The sequence below is a fragment of the Anomalospiza imberbis genome, chromosome 3, assembly GCF_031753505.1.
Source record: "Anomalospiza imberbis isolate Cuckoo-Finch-1a 21T00152 chromosome 3, ASM3175350v1, whole genome shotgun sequence".
NCBI lineage: Eukaryota > Metazoa > Chordata > Aves > Passeriformes > Viduidae > Anomalospiza > Anomalospiza imberbis.
In genome coordinates this window covers 18,470,567-18,489,671 of record NC_089683.1, presented here as the reverse complement: position 1 = coordinate 18,489,671, position 19,105 = coordinate 18,470,567, and the positions used below count along the sequence as shown (strand labels likewise).

Here is a 19,105-nt window from a genome sequence, read left to right as displayed (position 1 = left end):
CCAGAGCAGCAGTGCATATGTTCACGCTGTTCCAGCCACTGGTCCAGGGTTCACTGAGGATGAACGGGTCAGTGTGATCCACCCCAGCAGGAACAAAGGAACCAGACACAGCCATGGGAAGCAAAAGCAAGGGGAGCAACTGCTGGCTGCAGGATGAGCTAAATAAGTCCAGAGGATAAGCAGCAATGAATGATACATCTTCTTTTCTGAGGTCATTTTAGAGGCCTCTATCTCCAAGTACATTTTAGCTGATTTTAGTCAAGAGTGCTTGATTACAGAGCCGTGAGCAAATGTGACCAACTTCATCAGTGGAAAGGAAAGTGGCAGCAGCTGTATGTAATGAGAGTGTTTTCAAGAGGAAGCAAGGACACTGAAAAGGCCTTCTCAGGCTAAAATGGTACTAACAGAGGAAAAAACATGTATTATAAAGGTCACCAATCTGGATATTCTATATGGAAAAAGAGGCACCCAAACAACACCGAATAGGACAAAAAGTAACTGATACATAGTAAGTCCTGAATACAAGAATGCAGACATGTTTAAAATGCAGTCATATGAAATTAAAAAAAAAAGGTAATTAGGTCAAACCTGTAGGAAAAAAGGCCATTTCTGTAACAGGAAACAGGGGTAGGAGGAGGACTTAGTATGATTTCAGAACACACAATCACTGGATATTTGATAGATTGTGCTGAGCATAAATTATATGTATGATGCTCATAACTGTTCTACAGTAATTTGGATATACAAGTTGAATACAGTAAAAAAAGACCATACATCTAAAGATGATAGAAAATCCCTTATTTATCAACACTTAATTGAATTTTTTGCTAATTGTAGAACATGCTAACTAAATAGCTAATTTTGAATCATTTCAGGTAAATTGTTTACTCCAGATCCACGTGCCACTGAGGAAGAGAAGAAAGCAGCAGTGGATGGCTACCTTTCCTTAGCAAAGGGCAAACCCCACACACAGTGTGCTTTGTACACCATGCAAGTAATAAATAACTTTAAAGTATAATATAGCTAAAAAGGAGGAGATTTATCAAACATTTCACTTCAGTGTGACAGAACAGTAATGAACAGTTTCTGGTAGATTAAAACTACTAAAAGGTCTGTACCATGTATATAAAAGCATTATCTTTTTCACTATTACCAAGATCACGGCAGAGAACCACAAAAGCAAATAATGGAAAACAAACTACATGTTCCTCAAGCCATCTTTCCTCTCCAGCACAGCACTACAAGTCTTATGAGAACTTCAAAATGTCACAAAGAAATTTAATATTCAGGAAGCAGAGTTAAAAAAAAAAAGTAGCCTGCACAAAACATTTGTCAATACACTGATAGGTCCTATCTTCCCCAAGAATTACCTAATAAATAATACCTTTTTCTTTTTAGTTGAAATTTTACCTACAAGTTTTCAAATAGTAATCAGTGGTGATTCTTAAAATTTGTGGTACAATCTGTGACATAATTAAAAATGAAGAATCAACTATCACTTCTGAAATAGTTTTGGGATGGAGGGTTGTGTTTTGGGTTTGCTTGGTTTGGAGGTTTTTTTGACATTTTTGGGGTGGTTTTTTGTTGTTGTTTTTTACAAACTAGCTAACAAATAGAAATTTTTATGCAGCCAGATTTTTAGAAGAATATAGAGACTGATTTTAAGTATTGTTCACTTTTGATAAATTTAAAATTACTTCTACTAGAATATATGTAAGTATAATGAGATTATGAAGGCCATCTTACATAGTAGCTGCCTGAATAGAGAAACCAAAGGGGCCCTTTCCACTCATGTGTGACATGTACAGCAATATTCAACACTGATGTTTCATTACCCTGGTTCAGTTTCAATTCAGATTTCTCATTTCATTTACAAAAATCTGCTGTTATTCCACTTTTCTTAAAATTCTCTGATAATTGTGAAGCTGCCTGTAAAATTTGCATGATCACCTCCTACACCACATTTTTTTCTGAAAAGTTACAGCAGACCACATTCTTATGGTTTCAGCTTTTCTTGCTAGTAGATGGCTAGGTGGTCCCAAAATTATTTCACACTGTGGTTGGTAAAACACGGAGCAAATGTATTAACATTTCAATGCCCTGTATCTCTTCAAGAAGCATTGAGAACATGTCATATACACACACCCATAAAGCACCAAACTTGCAAATATACAATGGATAAATTTAACTTTCTTCTAAATTATAAATGATAAATTTAACTGTCTTCTTCCTTTTTCCAGAAAGGAAAAGGAAACAAATCCCTGTAATAAACTGCAGTACTGAGCTCTCCTTGTCTTAAGCAAGAGAAATGAGTAGTTACACAGGCATCATATAATATGAATTCTCATCCTTAACAAACAATAAATTACTTCCATATAGGCAAATCAATTCAGGGAAGACTGAAAATCAAAGACTGAAGTGCAACTTCAAATTTATATTCCATAAAAAGATTGAAATTCCAAGTATTGCTGCTTTGTGCAGTAAAGGTTTTAGATTGAGGAAGGTGGGGAAAAATACATTCTCAAGACATCTTTCCTCTTACCACAGCACCACAGTCTTAAAGACAACCTTGAAATTATATTTTTGCTTCTTCAAACTGGAGTATTAGTTCCTTGCACAATCAGATTTCCAGACTGAAAACCCTAAAACAACTAAACAAGCATAATTTTGAAGACTGAAGGAGGCCAAAGCATAAGTGTATATGTTTGTGTGTATATATATTGAGAGAAAACCCCCGCAGCAACCTGAGGTGATCCAGGGTCCTGTAACACTTTGGTGGTTTGAAAACTGAAGTACAGGTTGGTGCAGAATTTCATACGCAGAATTTTGTGCAGTTCCATGCCTGTTTTACTTCACTGGGGCTAGTGGTGAAGGATAAATTAAATTGCACATCAGAAATGGATAACGATAAAAGCCAACAAGCGCAAAACTTTGACACTCAGCACAGACATTATCCTCTGCTTTCAGCTGGGTTTGATGATGCTCAGGGAAAGTGAGAGACCACTTTCCAGCTGCTGAATGTCCATCCATCTTGAACAACTGTATGTGCATTGCAAATATTCTAATTTTAAACTTTGGAGAAACTCTGGAATTAGATACATGGCTGAAATCTGTAGAACAAAGACTTTATTCAGAGTGCTGCTAACTTCTCCTTGGACAGTTCTGACACTTTGTTAATTCCCAGATGTGTGAAACCAAAATGGAATTTCCACAGCTATCCAGAGAAGTAATTTTAGATATGGCTGGCCTTAAGGAAGGCTTAATTTATCTATATATAAGGAACTTTTTAAAATATACCATTTTCTCTCTTGTAAAAGAGAGGGCAAATCTAAGTGCTGTGTCACTCTTCTGATAGATGAAGTGGAGTTTCTTCTGGGCCACAATTCCTCTTAATCAAATAACCACTAGCTACAAACCTACAGAAATCCACAAACAGGAACTCTCACTACATAGGTATCGGAGCCCCACAACAAGCTTCCCATGGCCACATGAAAAGCTCACTAGCAGTGTCCAGTATTTGTGGCATTACCTATATAGCCTTATTTCCCAAGTGATCATATGAAAATTTAAAAATCCAGTGTTACTAGGTAATTTCACCACCACCTCTGTAGCGCCATTGCTTATCTAGAATGCCTACAGGCAAAGAGAAACTCCAGGTTTTCCCATATTTTACTATCTTCACATCACATTACTGCACATACACATACAAAATGAGTGTTTTTATCTACTAGCTCTCATATTATCTCTTTAAAATGCTAAAGACAAGTATGAAACTAATATTTAAAAGACAATGCCAGTTATTCTGTAAAAGAAAGAAAAACAAGCTAAACACATAGTGTCTCCATATCGTCTTCCTTTAAGGAAGGCTTCTATGCCTTCCTTAAAACTCTTTATATATTTGGAAACCATTTTTGCATCCCTACTTCATAATGAAATGAGTGTTTATGTCACAGCACCGATGCAGAAGAGAACAGATAAGGTTGTGTTGAAGTTTTATCACTGAGTGTATTAACAAAAATGTTACAGGGTTTAATAAGCACTATTGAACTTTCATAGAGACTAAGTCAAAGGTTTGAAGCAGGATGTCCCACTGTATTCCTCACACATTGTTCACATAAAATGATCCAGAAATGAGACAATTAACTACTGAATGTTTGTCATTATTCTTCCTCATTCAAGAGGGGGAAATATTTGTTCCTCCTCATCCCTTATCTAATTCATCCTACATCTTCAGTCTATCTTTTACTAGGTATAGCTTAGAATGGAGCTAAATATACTTGTTCAACCACAGCAACCCTCTGTTAAGCACCGTTTCCCCAAGTCCACCAATATTATCTCCTGGGCAGAGGATAATATCTGCTAAAGTGACTGCACATAGTTTCATCTACTGAGTTCTGTTGAAATTATCCAGGCTTACAAACAAGCAAAACAGAATTTAAGGAATAAACAAGTAATCCCATACTTTGACAGCACTGAATTAGGAAGCAGCTACACATGAAGCTGGTAGCAATAAGGGTACAGTAATCAAATGTAGGAAATAAACTTTGCTAAGTTCAAACTTTGTTGAGTTCAGCCAAAGTCTAAGAGATAATCACAGCTATAGAACATGAGGCCATCTTTGGTGCCTACTTTACAAGTTGAGCAAGTGAGAAAACCCTCTGCATGCAGAGCCTACAATTTGCAAAGGGTCACAACATGGTCAGTCAATACCAATCTTCCCTGCAGCACTCAAAAGGACTTCTCAATGAGGACTATTTCCATGACAATTTTTAGCTTTATACTACCAGCTGGCTCCAACACAGGAAAAAAAAGTAAAAGCTGTAGATTGGTGGGACATCCCATTTATCTTCATCCAAACACTGTTCCCCTTGGAGAATTGCTCCAACTTAAATTAAGAGTAAGAAATAAGCCTGGGGAAAAAATACTGGCCTGAAATTTAAAAATAACAGGAAATTACTGACCAGAGTTCAAAAACAAACATGTCTGTAAGGTTAACTAAAAGTACCTGTTACTCCTTGATAAAGGTCCTTCACACACAACAAATCAATTTGTGGCACTGCTGCTGCTGAACACAGTAGCCAGTAGACATCCCTTAAAAATTACACAATCATTTCTGTACTAGATGCAAAAAGAAAAACCTGTGGATATAAGAACACTGCTGATTCCAGATGTAATACAGTTGTTCAGGACACTGAATGACTGAAAGTCATTCCTGCTGTTGTAGAAAATTAGAATTTTTTATGAGCTGGTAATTTTTTAAGCTAGAAGGGATGGCCTGCATACTTCACACCACTCTTGATTTTGCATCAGCAATTCCTACAGTTGAAGACTTGCAGAATGAAAGAAATGAGCTTTGTCACATTTCCAGACTTTGACAGAAGAACTTAAAATTTTAAGAAAGTCAGAATTCTTTATAAAGATTCCTTCAGAAAATGCCACAGACTGCAAAACTACAAAGAATGCAACTGAACATCAGATACTATAAAATCTGTTTATACAGTCTTAATTTATTCTCTTTAATAAATAACAGCTTTAAAAAGGACTTAACACGCAACCTCAGTAAACATACTAAGAAACCAATTGATATCTGGACCACTGATGCAGTAAATCAGAAGAGTCAAACAAGAAATACACAGTCTAAATTGTCCCCAAGCAAACAAAAAAAATCCCCAACAAAACAAAAGGCAAAAACCCCACCTGAAACTACTTTAGAGAGACTTTCTTCAAATGTTACTAAAATAAATATGAAATACAAAAAAATCTAAAGAATATATGGAATACAAAACCAAACCCTCAATGTAAGTGTGGATACTAATCAATATTCTGCAGTTTCAGCAAACGAGGATTAAGTACATTCAGAATCACACCAGCTCTGTTCGTCTTCCTCTTTCAGGTGTGGACAGATGCACATTTGGAACTTGCTAAAAGTCAGTATTATTGTTCACCCACGTTCACTCACTGGAGCTGTTTCTGCAAAAGGGAAGCTACTATCTTTTGAAATAAATACAGATATTAGAAAAAAAATACAGAAGAAACTTATTTTAAGAGGAGTAATTAAAATTATTTTTATTATTTCACAACAAAGTTTAAAACAGTATTTTAAGAAGTTAGAACCCTTCTTAACCAAAGTGTTAAGTGGATATTACTATAATATAAATGAAGTACAAGAAGAGAGTCCATCAGACATTTATGAATGCTACCACCTGCCCCTCCCATCCCTCCACTCTTACCCAACATATTCAAGTGTATCTTAATCCCAATTATACAGGTCCATATAGAACAACATTCCAGTTCACTGTTGTTCAATCAAATACCTTTCATGCTTCTGGCATCGCTTGCTGAATAAACCCCACCCTACTGCTGCAGTCCTGACCTGTCAGAAGCTTCCAGCAGACCAGATATAGATCCTCCATAGCCATATAATTTTACATACCACTTTAATCTTTGTGTTCAATTATTCTTTATGGTCTTTCTTAATGGAACACAAGATATGTCACCCTTGATTGCTCTTCCTTCTCCCAAAATTCAAGTCGATTATTGCTAGCCTCCCAGTCTCTTTCTGAATAATTCCAAAACACATTTTATATGTACACCAGTAATTTAGTATTTTAAAGTTAATTCTTGATCATCAATAGCTATACACACCCGACTGCACTATCTACAGGAACAATATTTTCATATTACTTTTTGCTGTCACTCTACTTCATTCCCCTGTGTTTAACCTTGAAACCTGAATGACAATGCTTCCTACATCACTGCCTGCAGACATTCACACTGAAGCTGGAGGAGCTGAAGTATCAGTGCCTGACAGGGTTTGCTCTTTGATCAGCTCAGGTGGTGCAAAGCCAGCTGTCTGCAGTTATTCTGTTGCCCAGGGAACAACAACTGAAGTGTGTACTTCCTAAATCTGCTCAGGAGGCCCTTCTGCAGCATTGCCACAGCAGCTCGTGCTGTGCAAGGCTGAAGTGGTGAAGCTGCTATAGCTACAGCCCAGCTGGTGCCCATTAGTGCTCTCGGTATGACAGGAACAAGCAGCTAGTGCTCAGAACCCTCCTCCCTTCCACTGACAAACAGCACTCTTCCTTATCAATCAATGTGAACATTCTTCTTCGAGTTTAATAGAATTAAGAAATAAAACCAAAATATCTCAGGTATGCATATTTTGTTTTAAAAAAGAATATGACTTTCATCCTTTTTAATCAATTAATAAAAAATAAACTGTATTCTGTTTATTCAACATCATGTCCTTCACAGTGAAAAAAAAAGAGGGGGAAAACAGACCATTTGTTTTCTGGGTTAGTAACTTCATCTTTTGTCCTAAAAGCCTGTGTAGTTCTTGATTTTACAATTTTTCTGAAATACAGAGGGTGAGATATATGTAGGAATAAAGAGCTAAAAGCAATTTAATTTTCTTTCCATTACTTAAATGCACTTTTTAGCTAACAAAAACCAGACATTTATTAAAAAAAAAAAAAAAAAAACACTGAACAAAACAAAAAAAAGCAAACCCACAAAACATGGAAACACAGCAGCAGCAGCTCACTCTTTATCCTAATAATAATATATGTTTGCATTGTATATACACATGTCCAAGGAGGTTTTAAAAACCTCACCTGCTGCACACTAATGCAGCTGGAACGATCGAAGAGTGCGCAAAGGCATGGGGTATGACATGGAGAGACAGGTAAACCCATCATTTTCTAGGGAAGAACAGGAGGAAGTGTGCAGAAAGCAGGCAGTCAAATTGGAAAAGGCATAATTTGCACTTTTTTATAGTCTGATGCTTCCTACGCTATCCCAAGGTGATTTGAGACAATGTTTCAGCACAGATCTTTTTTGACTATATACTCTGCAGATATACATCTGTTTGAGGGAGGTCAAAATTTACTGATTGCACTTCTGGAACTCTGCCATATGGGGACAGCCCAAGCAAAGAACTGCAACCATTGCTATACTGATAAGCTGAACTCTGCTCCTCAGGCAGAATTTGGCTGCAATAATGTAAAAGCTACAACAACAGTCAGAACCACAAAACAAAAAGGTATTGGCTGGCCATATAAAAATAATTTGTGAGATTTAACTCTGTGCTGAGGAAAGCTGCACAGTATACCAATAAAACTTAATGAGGGATATTTACATGTTGGCTTCTATCATCACAAAGGCAAGCAGAGCTGAACAGCACTGTCCACATTGCTACTTTTACACACACAACAGTTGTCTCATGGAGGCACCATGGCAGCTGTCAGTGAAATAAGGTGAAATTAAACCAATGCACTTAAATTCCCACTTGATATTTCATAAAGCATTTAAAACTGCATTCCTTAACAAGTTGATGGAAACTGCAGACCACTTATCCCCCTGTTGAATCAGGCACCTTAACAAACAGTTACATATTCAAGAGTATATCTATATAACCTCAAGCATTCCCATTCTACTCCATAGGAGTTCCAAAGACAAATGTAACTTTTGTAATAAAGTCTGCCACAAGCAGGACAAATACCACTCCATCCAATACAAGCAATTTACATGGCTGCCTCAAGCTTGACGAATCAATCTTGACTAACCACTAGCTCAATTGGAAAAGGTAGGTTCACTACCCTTTACATCAGCCTTCCATGGTCTCCACTTGGTACTTCCCCTCAATAGAAATCCAGATGTGTGGCCACAACCAGCAGACACAAAATTTCTTCCAGCAATAACTTGGGATTCAAAGCTTAGATCTCAGAATCATAATCTGCTTGTATCTCTGCAATAACTGGACAATTTGGGTAGCTAGCTTCCAGATGTGCTCACACATCAAGCAAAAGCAATTAATGGAAGAAAATAATTATAAACAACTGCAAGCTAGATACACTATTTTGAGATACACTCAGTTTTCTGTTCATTAAGTCAGTTAAAAGTGCTACAATAAGAAAGGTATTTTTACTAATACAAGAAAAATAAGTTGTGGTTGGGATTTTTCTTAGTTCAAGGTATCAACTACTATCACATCCAAAAAGTCTACAGAAAAAGACTAAATATTGCCCTACATTAGTCAGTAGTTTTCTCAACTTGGGGCATTCAAACAATACATCATGTTAGTTGGCTGCTATAACTATGCAGTTCTCATTTGTTTACATCTTAGAAACACTCACAAGAGAGAAACCCTATGGCAATTTTTTATTGAACTCAAGTGCAGAAAGATATGTAGCACCTTCCAAAAAAAGCTTACAATCTAAGAAAAGTAATTATGAAAACAAAACCAAATAGAAACAAACCCAGAAATACCTTGGCAGGCAAATCTTCAGCTCAGGGATAGGATACAATTCCTTTGCTAGTACTGACCAAGTACACCTTATGTTAATGTCAAATACAGAGTCTTATTGGTGTGTACAATCTCACTGGGATTAGAGGTATGGATCTTTAGGAGGGATGTATCAAGAAGGTGAGAAGGGAGAATCACCCTTTATGATCAGCAGCAACCAGAGTGTATGGAGCTCCCAGCTCAAATGAGAGATTACGGTTTAGGATTAGAAGGTAGACCAAAGCGGCAACACGCAGATGGTGTCTGCTAGAAGGATGAAACAAAGGATAACACAATCTTCTGCCAATGAGAAGGAGTTTCATATTTATAGTCTCGGTCCTTGTGTATGACTTTAATAAGCTCAGTGTCTAGTGGTGGGGTCTTTGCTATCCTCAGGATTGAGGGATCCCAGGCTGCCAAGACCAGTGGGAAAGTCAAGTTAGGAAATATTTAAAGAAATTGGATCCTAGTAATGCATCCACAAGAACTGAGGAATAGACAATGTATTTATGAGGCCAGTTTCAATTAACTCTGAAAGGTCATGGTGCTGGAGAGAGGTTCCTGAGGACTTTGAGAAAGTAAATGGCATTCCTATATTTAAGATTGGCAAGAAGCATCTATACACTAGTCAGTCTTCCCTTAGTCCCCAGGAAGGTGACAGATTTAGGAGAATCTGAAAAACATTTCTAAACATAAGGATTGGGACTACTCAGTACAGATTTATGAAGGAGAAATCATGTCTGACACATACAATTGCATTCTGCAGTGAAAATTAAATTAAAAACAGGCTTGGTAAAAATGGGGAAAGCAGTTGATGTTATTTACCTTTAACGAGCCTTTGTTCCATAATGTCCTCACAGACAAACTGAAGAACAGGAGGGTTGGGCTCAAAACTGGTTGAACGGCAATTGTCAAAGAGTTGTGGTCAGTGGTATAAAAGTCATCTGGAGCCAGTCACTACTGGTACGTCTCAGGAGCTGACAGAGTGGCCAGCACTGTTTATCATCTTCATTAATCACCTCAGGGAACATCAGAGGGACAGAAACAGGATGGAAAAACAGAGCAACAGGTACCTCAAAGTTCAACAATGCTCTGCAGAAAGGGCCCTGAAGGTCGTGGTGATTGCAATTTGAGCATAAGGAACAGTGGAGAAGTGCTGTTAGTCTACTAGATGGCATGTGCACCCACAGTGGAGATCATAAAACTATGCTGAGCTGCAAAATAGTCACAATATCAAATGAGGCACAAATATTAATCTCAAATTCTCATACTTCCTGTAGCTGCCATTCAAAGTGCTGCAGTAGCAGAAATGTCCTAAGTTTTATGTCTAATGGTCAGAAACATTGATGCTTGTTTGATGACACATAAAAAAAACCCACCTCATACACACAAGAGAATTAAGGCTGCAAACTATCACTCAGAATCAGGAGAAAAATCTCAAACTAAAATAGTCTTCAAAACATTTTAACATGTTTCATATGAGGACATGAAGATAATAGAATATGCTACAGAATTGATGTCATCATATAACTACAATAACTCAAGATTTGCTACTTTATAAAAAAATTATCATTTTTCTAACTATTTAAGCTATTGCTAGTACTTAAATTGTGATGTTGATAAGTCAGCAAGAGAGAAAAAAAAAAACAAGAAATAAGAAAAAATCTTTATCATTCTCTTAAGGGTATAAAGCAAGAGACACTCCCTTGGCCTCTCCAGCTTTCCAAGAAGGATGGGATAATGGAAAATGAAAGCAGGCTATCTTTTCATGGTAGAAAAAATGTCACAAAACATGGAATGCAAAAAAAGTGAGGTTGCAAAATGTCATAACATTTACTGGAAGGAACTTGCCAAGTATACTTGGCTTCCCTTGTCTTATTTGGGAATAACTCTGAAGTCTAATACAAAACTAGACTAATATAGAGAAAAGCAAGCCTTTAACTTTCACTTATGTAACAAACTCGTTGCACAAGAATGCCTAAACACAAACTATAAGAATTTAGGTGTTTCTGCAAAATGTTACTTAGTGCAACAATAGCATCGACTGGAGATAGCAAAAGAACATATTCTCTTGCAGTCTTTTACATTTATTGAGATCAATATTTGAAAATAGAGTTTACAAACTACTTCAAATTAGAGGCAGAAAAACACTTCTTTTGTTCTAAGTTAAAAAAAAAATAAGAAGAGGAAGAGAATTAAACCTTCTAACAGTGAAAGAGAGAAGTCTGATAATTTAAGAGATTATCCCTCAGTGACAGCACTAATTCAGAAGCATTTTATCCACTTTCTGCATTTAAAACACTCTTTTCAATATCAGGACCATTCTGCTACACTTGAATTTCTGTCATTTTCTCTCCTCCCTCTTCTGACATTCATTTTCTTTTGCTTCATACCAAAAATGTTGCAATTATCCTGATAATCGCTGTCAGATAAAGATGAGATCCTAAATCAAGAGATAACAAGGATCTGTGCTTCAAGTTAATTATATTATACATGGTCCATGATCCCCCAGCTCCTGCACTTTTCACTATGCATCTGCTCTTACACACTGGCTGAGACACTGCTGAGCTTAACTCCTACAGCAGTCTCACATACAAGTAAGGTTACAGCACAGACTATGATATGACAGCGACGTTACCTGTCATCTGGACAGAACTTAATATACATCTATACATAGAGGCCTTCAAATTTAAACAGAATTAACATGGAACAATTTCTCAAGCTGTTCATCACTTGGGTAGCATTTTTTCATCACGTGGATGAGAAAGTCAAGCATTTAATTTAAAACCTTACTGCAAGCTACTTGTAAAGAAACACTGAAATTACATACAACAGCTAGAATTCCTGGGAAAAAAAAACATTAAAAGAACATTAAGAACACCAAGGACATTTATTTCTTCCTTCAAACTATGGGAATAAATCTTCTTCTGTACATCCCACCACTACTGCTGAGAAGAGGGAATATTTAAAGATGCATTCCACTTCTGTGCCCATTTTAATGACTGTAGCATATCCCATGGCTGTACCAATGATTTCCCTACACAGAATGCTTTCATTACAGCAAGGCAAAAGTGTCACCTGCTGTCTTCAATACTAAGCAGATGAAGCATCACCAGCAGCATTATTTCCAGTATCCTTACGGATGAATTTTCTCTGCTGAAAGTTTTTTTAATACATGAGTTCACTGTGTGTAAGTGCAATGCACCAGACAGCCATAACTCATTGTAGATTTATTGTTTTGAAATAATGGATTTTTAAAGGCAAATTATTTCCAACAAAATTAAACATCAGTTTTGTGTTTGTATGCTCTGAATCCATAAATGCAAGCTATTTGTAAGAAGTAACCACTGCACCAGGGCACCTATCTTGCTTGAAAAAACCCAAGTGAAAACCAGGATGTGTGCACACACATGCCCACCTGCATGTGGAAATTTGCAGGTAACAGCTTTGTCCAGTCACACTTCCTCTTGCCCTCTGGTGGCGTTCAATGTCCCTACATGAAACACAAGTGCAGAACCTATTTTTGCAGGAGTTTAAAAATACATTTGAACTAGGACAATAAGTGTGTTTCCACGGATTTGAATAAGAATTTGAATTCTTAGGAGAAGCAGGGGCAAGCACAAATGCAAAAGATGACAGCAACCTAGAAACTTACTAATTACGCTTTTAAATTTAGATTAGATAAAGATTCTGCTTTTGAATTTTGTTTTATCTCTTCTTAGTAAAAGCAATTAAACCAGCTTTATCTCATGGATTTAAAACAAAGATTTTTCTGAAAGGCCGAAGTTAAAACCAGAGGAAACATTCCACTGTGAGCTCCTGGAACAGCATCATTAGTCTAACAATGTCAACTACCTAATCTTGCAGACCTGACATTTTTAGGTAATTTTATGCCATGGAAAATGAGAGAATAGAAGGACTCAAAAGATGAGCTCCTCTGTTTACAAAAGTTAGTTAATGCATGTAGAGAAAAACAGTTCAAGCCATCCCAACATGATGCTGTACTCTAAAGTGGTAGTTAGAGCTCAGGAAAAAGCTTTTTATATCAAGATTGACAGTTTTCTGAGCCTTATGTGCAGCAGTAGATGAGGAAGTCAGCAAAACATTGGCATCCTTACAAAGGGCACTGAGAATAAAAGAGAAGTGATTGTTTCACAGTCCCATGAAATCCTGATAAGCCTTCCTATGAATTCAAAAATCACCAAGCTGGCAAACAACTCCAGCACATGGTCTGATTCAGCATTTGGTATCTGAAAGCAGATAGAAAAGAAGTACCTTCTTCAGAAGAAAGAACTAGTACAAATTGAGACAATTATCATTGCTCGAAACTTAATTTTGCCTCAATGAATGCATGCATGTAATACCCAGTAATTAAACATTCTCTTCAAATTGAGCAGCATGAAGCTTTCGCTTTAATTCATCAAGATTCTTTAAGAAGAAACTCCACAACACCTACTAATCCTTATCACAACAAAACCACCCCACGGCACCAGACACTGTAAAAATGCTATACAAAAAAGGATAACTGTTTCAAAATAGCTTCTTTTCTAGAAGGCTGAAATTATCTCTAATATTATATTACTCTTAATTTTGTGGAATAAGCCACACAACAGAACCACTGTATTACTGAGATCAGCAGAACAGAAATTCTTGACCAGATCTTCATACCATAATTTATTTTATATACATCTTTATCACATCTTTAATTTCTGAAGTACTTGCATGTTTCTCTTCAATAAATTCTCCAAAACAAACAGTCTCTGTATTTTATAGAATTCTTCAATGGAGAACTATGACAGGTATTTTATTTTTTGGCAACTTACTTAAAATAATGTCAAGTGCAGGTCTCCAGCCCTGAGGCCAGAAAGCAAAATCAAACTGAATTTTTTTGCAGGTTAAGTTAAAAGAAGGAGGCTACACTCCAACTACTCATGAATTTCCTGGACTACATCATTGTCTGAAAGTACAGACAATGTAACTTGGCCCACACCAAAACTGCTCAGGGAGCACCCCCATAGTTTAACAGTAGGCTCTACTGCAAGTCAGTCCCTAAGTCAATGCCATGGCCCTGTTCCAAGTTATTAGAATACATATATAACCTTATAATAGTCTAATATCCTGAGATTATTTATTTTACTCTACAGGTTACAATTTCCAGCAAAAAAATTCATTATAGCAATATTGCTGTAAAAAAACAACCAACCAAACAAAAATAAAACCCCAACAAACATACAGTCAGCTGACTGATACCAAAACCTGATTATTCAACATTAAGACTTTCTCAGCCAGCAAGTTCTATCCCTCACAAACTAGCAGGTAAAGATTGTTTTCTTAAACGGTTTTCAGTGTTGATACAGCTCACACACACACTTTCCACATCGGCTTCCACCCTACCTGACACCATTAGAGTAAATCATTCCAAATATCAGACTTTAATGCTGTTATTTTTATCGCCTACATTGTGACATACTAATTTTCAGGTTTTCAATTACATAAAAGTACTCTTGTGGTCATGAAAATACCCTTGCAACCCAACTCACAATTGCATAAACAATCAGCATTATCGTTTCGTTTAGTTTGCTGGCACAGTTGAAAACAGCTAAAAAAGAAGCTGAAGTTTCTAGACAACTGTTCATCTGATAGCAACAAAACTAAAACTTGGCAAATTATTTTACCAATCCTTTCAGTAAATGCCACAGAAAGGAAGAAAACAGGAAAATAGCAGAAGTTGCCACAGATAAAAAAGAAACAAAATGCAAAACAAGAAATGCTAATCAAAAAACAAAAGATGCAGACATTTAACCACGACAATAGATTTTTGTATGGACAGACACTAAATGGCTGCTAACATCTAAGGATGTTATCCCTAACATTTCTCAAGCCTCCCACTGATTGACTGCCCAAAATCTATTTTACCATCCCATACCTCCTTGTGTTCTCACATATCCCTGATTTTGGGATCTCCTTCCTCAGGATCTCCTTATTTCTCCAATTCTACCATTGCCTTAATTTCCTCACTTTGTCTTTCAGCAAGCATTTCCCCTATGAGACTCATGACAACAACAGTACAGCTGTCTACAATTAGGCTGTTGGACATGGTCCTTTACTCTTGCCCCTCCAAGCATATCTTTCTCCTGCACCCAGGGTAGCTGCATACAATCACATCCTAAAAATTCACCTTTGCAATAATGGAGACCACTACCCAGATCCAACTGGAGGTTCAGCAGGCACACTATTTGCCATCTATGCAGTTTTTGGTCTGGATCATTTTTTTATTTCCTCTCCTTTATCTCCCCATCATATCATGCAAACCCACCAGCAGTTTGCCTTAACCCGTGACTTCCCAAACAATTTTACCATTGCTAAGTTTCTGTAGAACATTTAACAGAACACAGTAACTACCCAAGCAGCTGGCCATTATACCGTATCAAAATCCAACCAAGCCACTAAGTTTCTTTGCTGACATGCTAAATAGATTCATCTGCATCTCAGAGCAATGCATAAATCTCAGGGTTAATTCTAGCTTATAGGATAGAATGAAAGCTATATTCAGGGTTTGCAAATAATGCTGTATAAGCTATAATTATATTTATAAAACATTATTTTAGAATGACAGTTTCCCCAAATTGATCACCATGATCATTCATTTCAACCTCTTTACTTATTCTGGTCCACAGAGACCAGATCCAAGAGTCACTCGAAAAGAAGCCATCCATTGCTGGCAAACTGGCAAATGGCTGCAGAACTCTTTAAACAGCTTACAGAAAAATCCCCCTGAATTCCCCATTCCTTTAATGATGTAGCTGAAGTTTACTTTTTAAGTCCACAGGAGACAGTCTGCCTCCATTTCAACAGTATCCCAAAACAGCAGGTGAGAGACAGGGAGGGATGTACAAACAAGGCAACAGATCAAAAAGAAGCTCTGTATGAAACAAAGCAAATTCAAGGCATGACTCCCCCCAGCCCCCAAACCCACAGACAACCTGCACCCACCACTGCACATCCACCTAACTTGGAAATTTTTCAAACACCTCATAACAGTGTATGATAAGCTGGAATGACAAAAAGAGCATCATCAACATATTTCCAATTATTATCCAACATCATATTAATCATTGTATCAATATAGGGATCCAAATTGCTTCAGCCATTTGTAGAGCTGAGGCTTCCATCACCTACTTTACATACAAAAATTATTAAACACACCCCAGCCCGTTAACTGTTGGTATTTCTTGCTGTCTCAGAACATTATTAAAAGTCCATGAAACGCCTTTTTGAATTCCCCTGCTATAGCCTGAATCTTGAGGAATACTGAGACTGTATATAGATAATTTTCCAATGGAGTCTAGCACTTTGTCAGGTCTCCACTGTTCAAGTTCCCAAGTGACTCCCCTTTAGTGTGATTTAGAGGGTTTTGTCAATTCACTTTTTCACAATGAAAAAAATATCCTAGAGTAGGCTAGGATGGTCTTCTGAATAATGAAGCAAGCATCTTTCAAACTTGCAGCAGGAATACACATGTGAAATGATATTCCCCCTAGCAGTTGAAGAGAGCACTTGGTTAGTTATCGACTTCTTGAAGACTAATTTATCTTCATTTTTCAACTTATTATATTTAGTGTACCATTATTCTCATTGGTTCATATCATTATTTGGAGGGTATGTTCTTGACCCTCAACCCGCCCCATAATTCTTCTTTTCTGATATTTAAATGTGGATTTCTACTAAGAAATGCTATGATATCCTCAATTATGTTGTCACCTTTCTTATTCACTTTTTAGAAGTGCCACTTCTGTCCAATTTTAATTTCATGAAAGTAATAAAAAGGAGAATAGTCAACTAACTACAACTAGTCAGAACAGCAAAAAAGAAGAAAGGTGTAAAGTTCCTATGATTGTTCTGACAGGGATTTTCCACTAAATACAGCATCCTCCATTTTAATTCTGGGCTACTATAAAGCAAATTATATGATTTCTGCTTTGCTGAACATAACTTTAGGATATTAGTAAGTATCTTAGGCAAACAAGCACATATAAATTTTCAGAGATTAGGCATTAAACAAATTACAATGCAACTGTAGCACTCTAGCTCATAGTCACTTTTATTATCATCACCCAAAAACCATCTCTAAATTGCATTGTTCTCTCAAGAATCCAACCTTTTAGTTTTTTTAAGACCTAGTCTGCCTCATACTGAACTTTAACAATCTAATTTAACTTCTAAAGCTAGAAGACTACCAAACTCATTTCTCCCCTTGATTTTTACCTACTTTAAAGCTGGCAGTAACAATCTTATTCTCTTCAAGAGGAAAAAAACCACCCCTGTTTTACTTCAGTTGATTTGCTGTAGTAGAAGAGAAAAATTATGCATCAACATGTCACAAAACTGACTAATAGTGCTTGAGTTCTGGATACCTCAGATATTAATTTTACAAAGCCTTCTTCCCTTGTCCCTGAGATATTTAGACTATAATCCTTCTTTTCTCCTTTTATACCTAGCTTCTTTCATATATTTATGCACTTTCTCTCTTCACTTAGGGAATCTGTGATAAAATACAACATTCATAATTCTCACAACATCAATTAGCTGCCAAACACATTTGCAAAAAGAGGAGCTACTTCTCAGTGTCTCCTGAAGACACATCTTGTCTCTTAGCAATGTCAGTTATACTGGGATGGTCTTAAAACCTTTCAAGCACACCACATTGGGGAGTGAGTTAGAAATGTGTAGCACAGGCAAGTGCCGAGCTGCCAGCATAGCAAATTCCTAATCTTTTCTGGAGGTTGGACAAGATTATACATAACTAGCAAGCCTATCACTTGAGAATAAAATCATCTTCCTATAATATCAGTTGTAAGAGTATAAAATTTCCTAAGTGGCATATTCATGATCAGTGAGGGGGGAAACCACTATAATTGAGGCAGGAACTGAGTCTAAGAAGTTCTCCCTTTGTAATTATGTGATTAAGTCAGTATTTTTGAAGAGTGTGCATGAGGAGGGGCATGAGAGGAGACATAGTTCCACAATTTTTTCTTTATATTTAGACAAAATGTCCTAGAAAATGGAATCTCTGGTTAACATCCAAAGACACAATTGTTCCAATGCTACTGGAACCACTATTATTCTAGTTGATGTCATAATTGAGAATGAAAAAATACAAGGCTTTATTAATGATGCAATGTCAAAATTAGACAAAGTTGTTAATACTGATACCAACAAAAAAAGGCTGTTTCCTTCATTTTGACTTCAGAGTCAGGAAGGTATTTTCCTTTTGAAAACCTAATTGTACATTGATACTCTAGTAAAATATCTTGAACAAAGAATACAGAGCACCATGTGATTTAACTTTACAGACTGTTTAGAGAACATAGTTCCCAAATTACATAATCAGCAAGGATTTAAATTTTCCTGTGACTTCTTGTGAACAAGAAAGTTATCTGAGCCATCTTATTTTTACTTTTTACAGGGACCTTCTTTTCTTGAAAGCATAGCATGTAAAAATATGCAGAATCAATGTCAGTAAATAATAAATATTCTGATGGACTTTATGTAAAAGGGCAGTAAAGCAAAAAATATGAGTGGAGAGTCTGCACCCAATCATGGAAATGTGCTATACTTGGCACTTTTGACATATTTTGCCTAGAGTTTCTAAAAGCAAAAGCTCATCTCAAAACAATGACTGAACTGTGGTTGCTACCAGTTTACTCATTTAGGGGCAAAAAACCTGATTTTATCAAAAGTAAGCACTTAAAGAAAATAATCTAGTGGACAACAAGGAAATTATTTTTTATTGATGTAGAAGCATAGCTATTATGACTCATA

At 36.6% G+C, this 19,105-nt stretch overlaps 1 protein-coding gene across 3 annotated transcripts in view; it reads right to left on the bottom strand.

Moving 5' to 3' along the window:
• The window catches only part of EIPR1 (EARP complex and GARP complex interacting protein 1), a 75,603-nt gene that overhangs the window by 40,017 nt on the left and 16,481 nt on the right, over window positions 1–19,105 (bottom strand). The gene's annotated exons all lie outside the window — the stretch shown is intronic.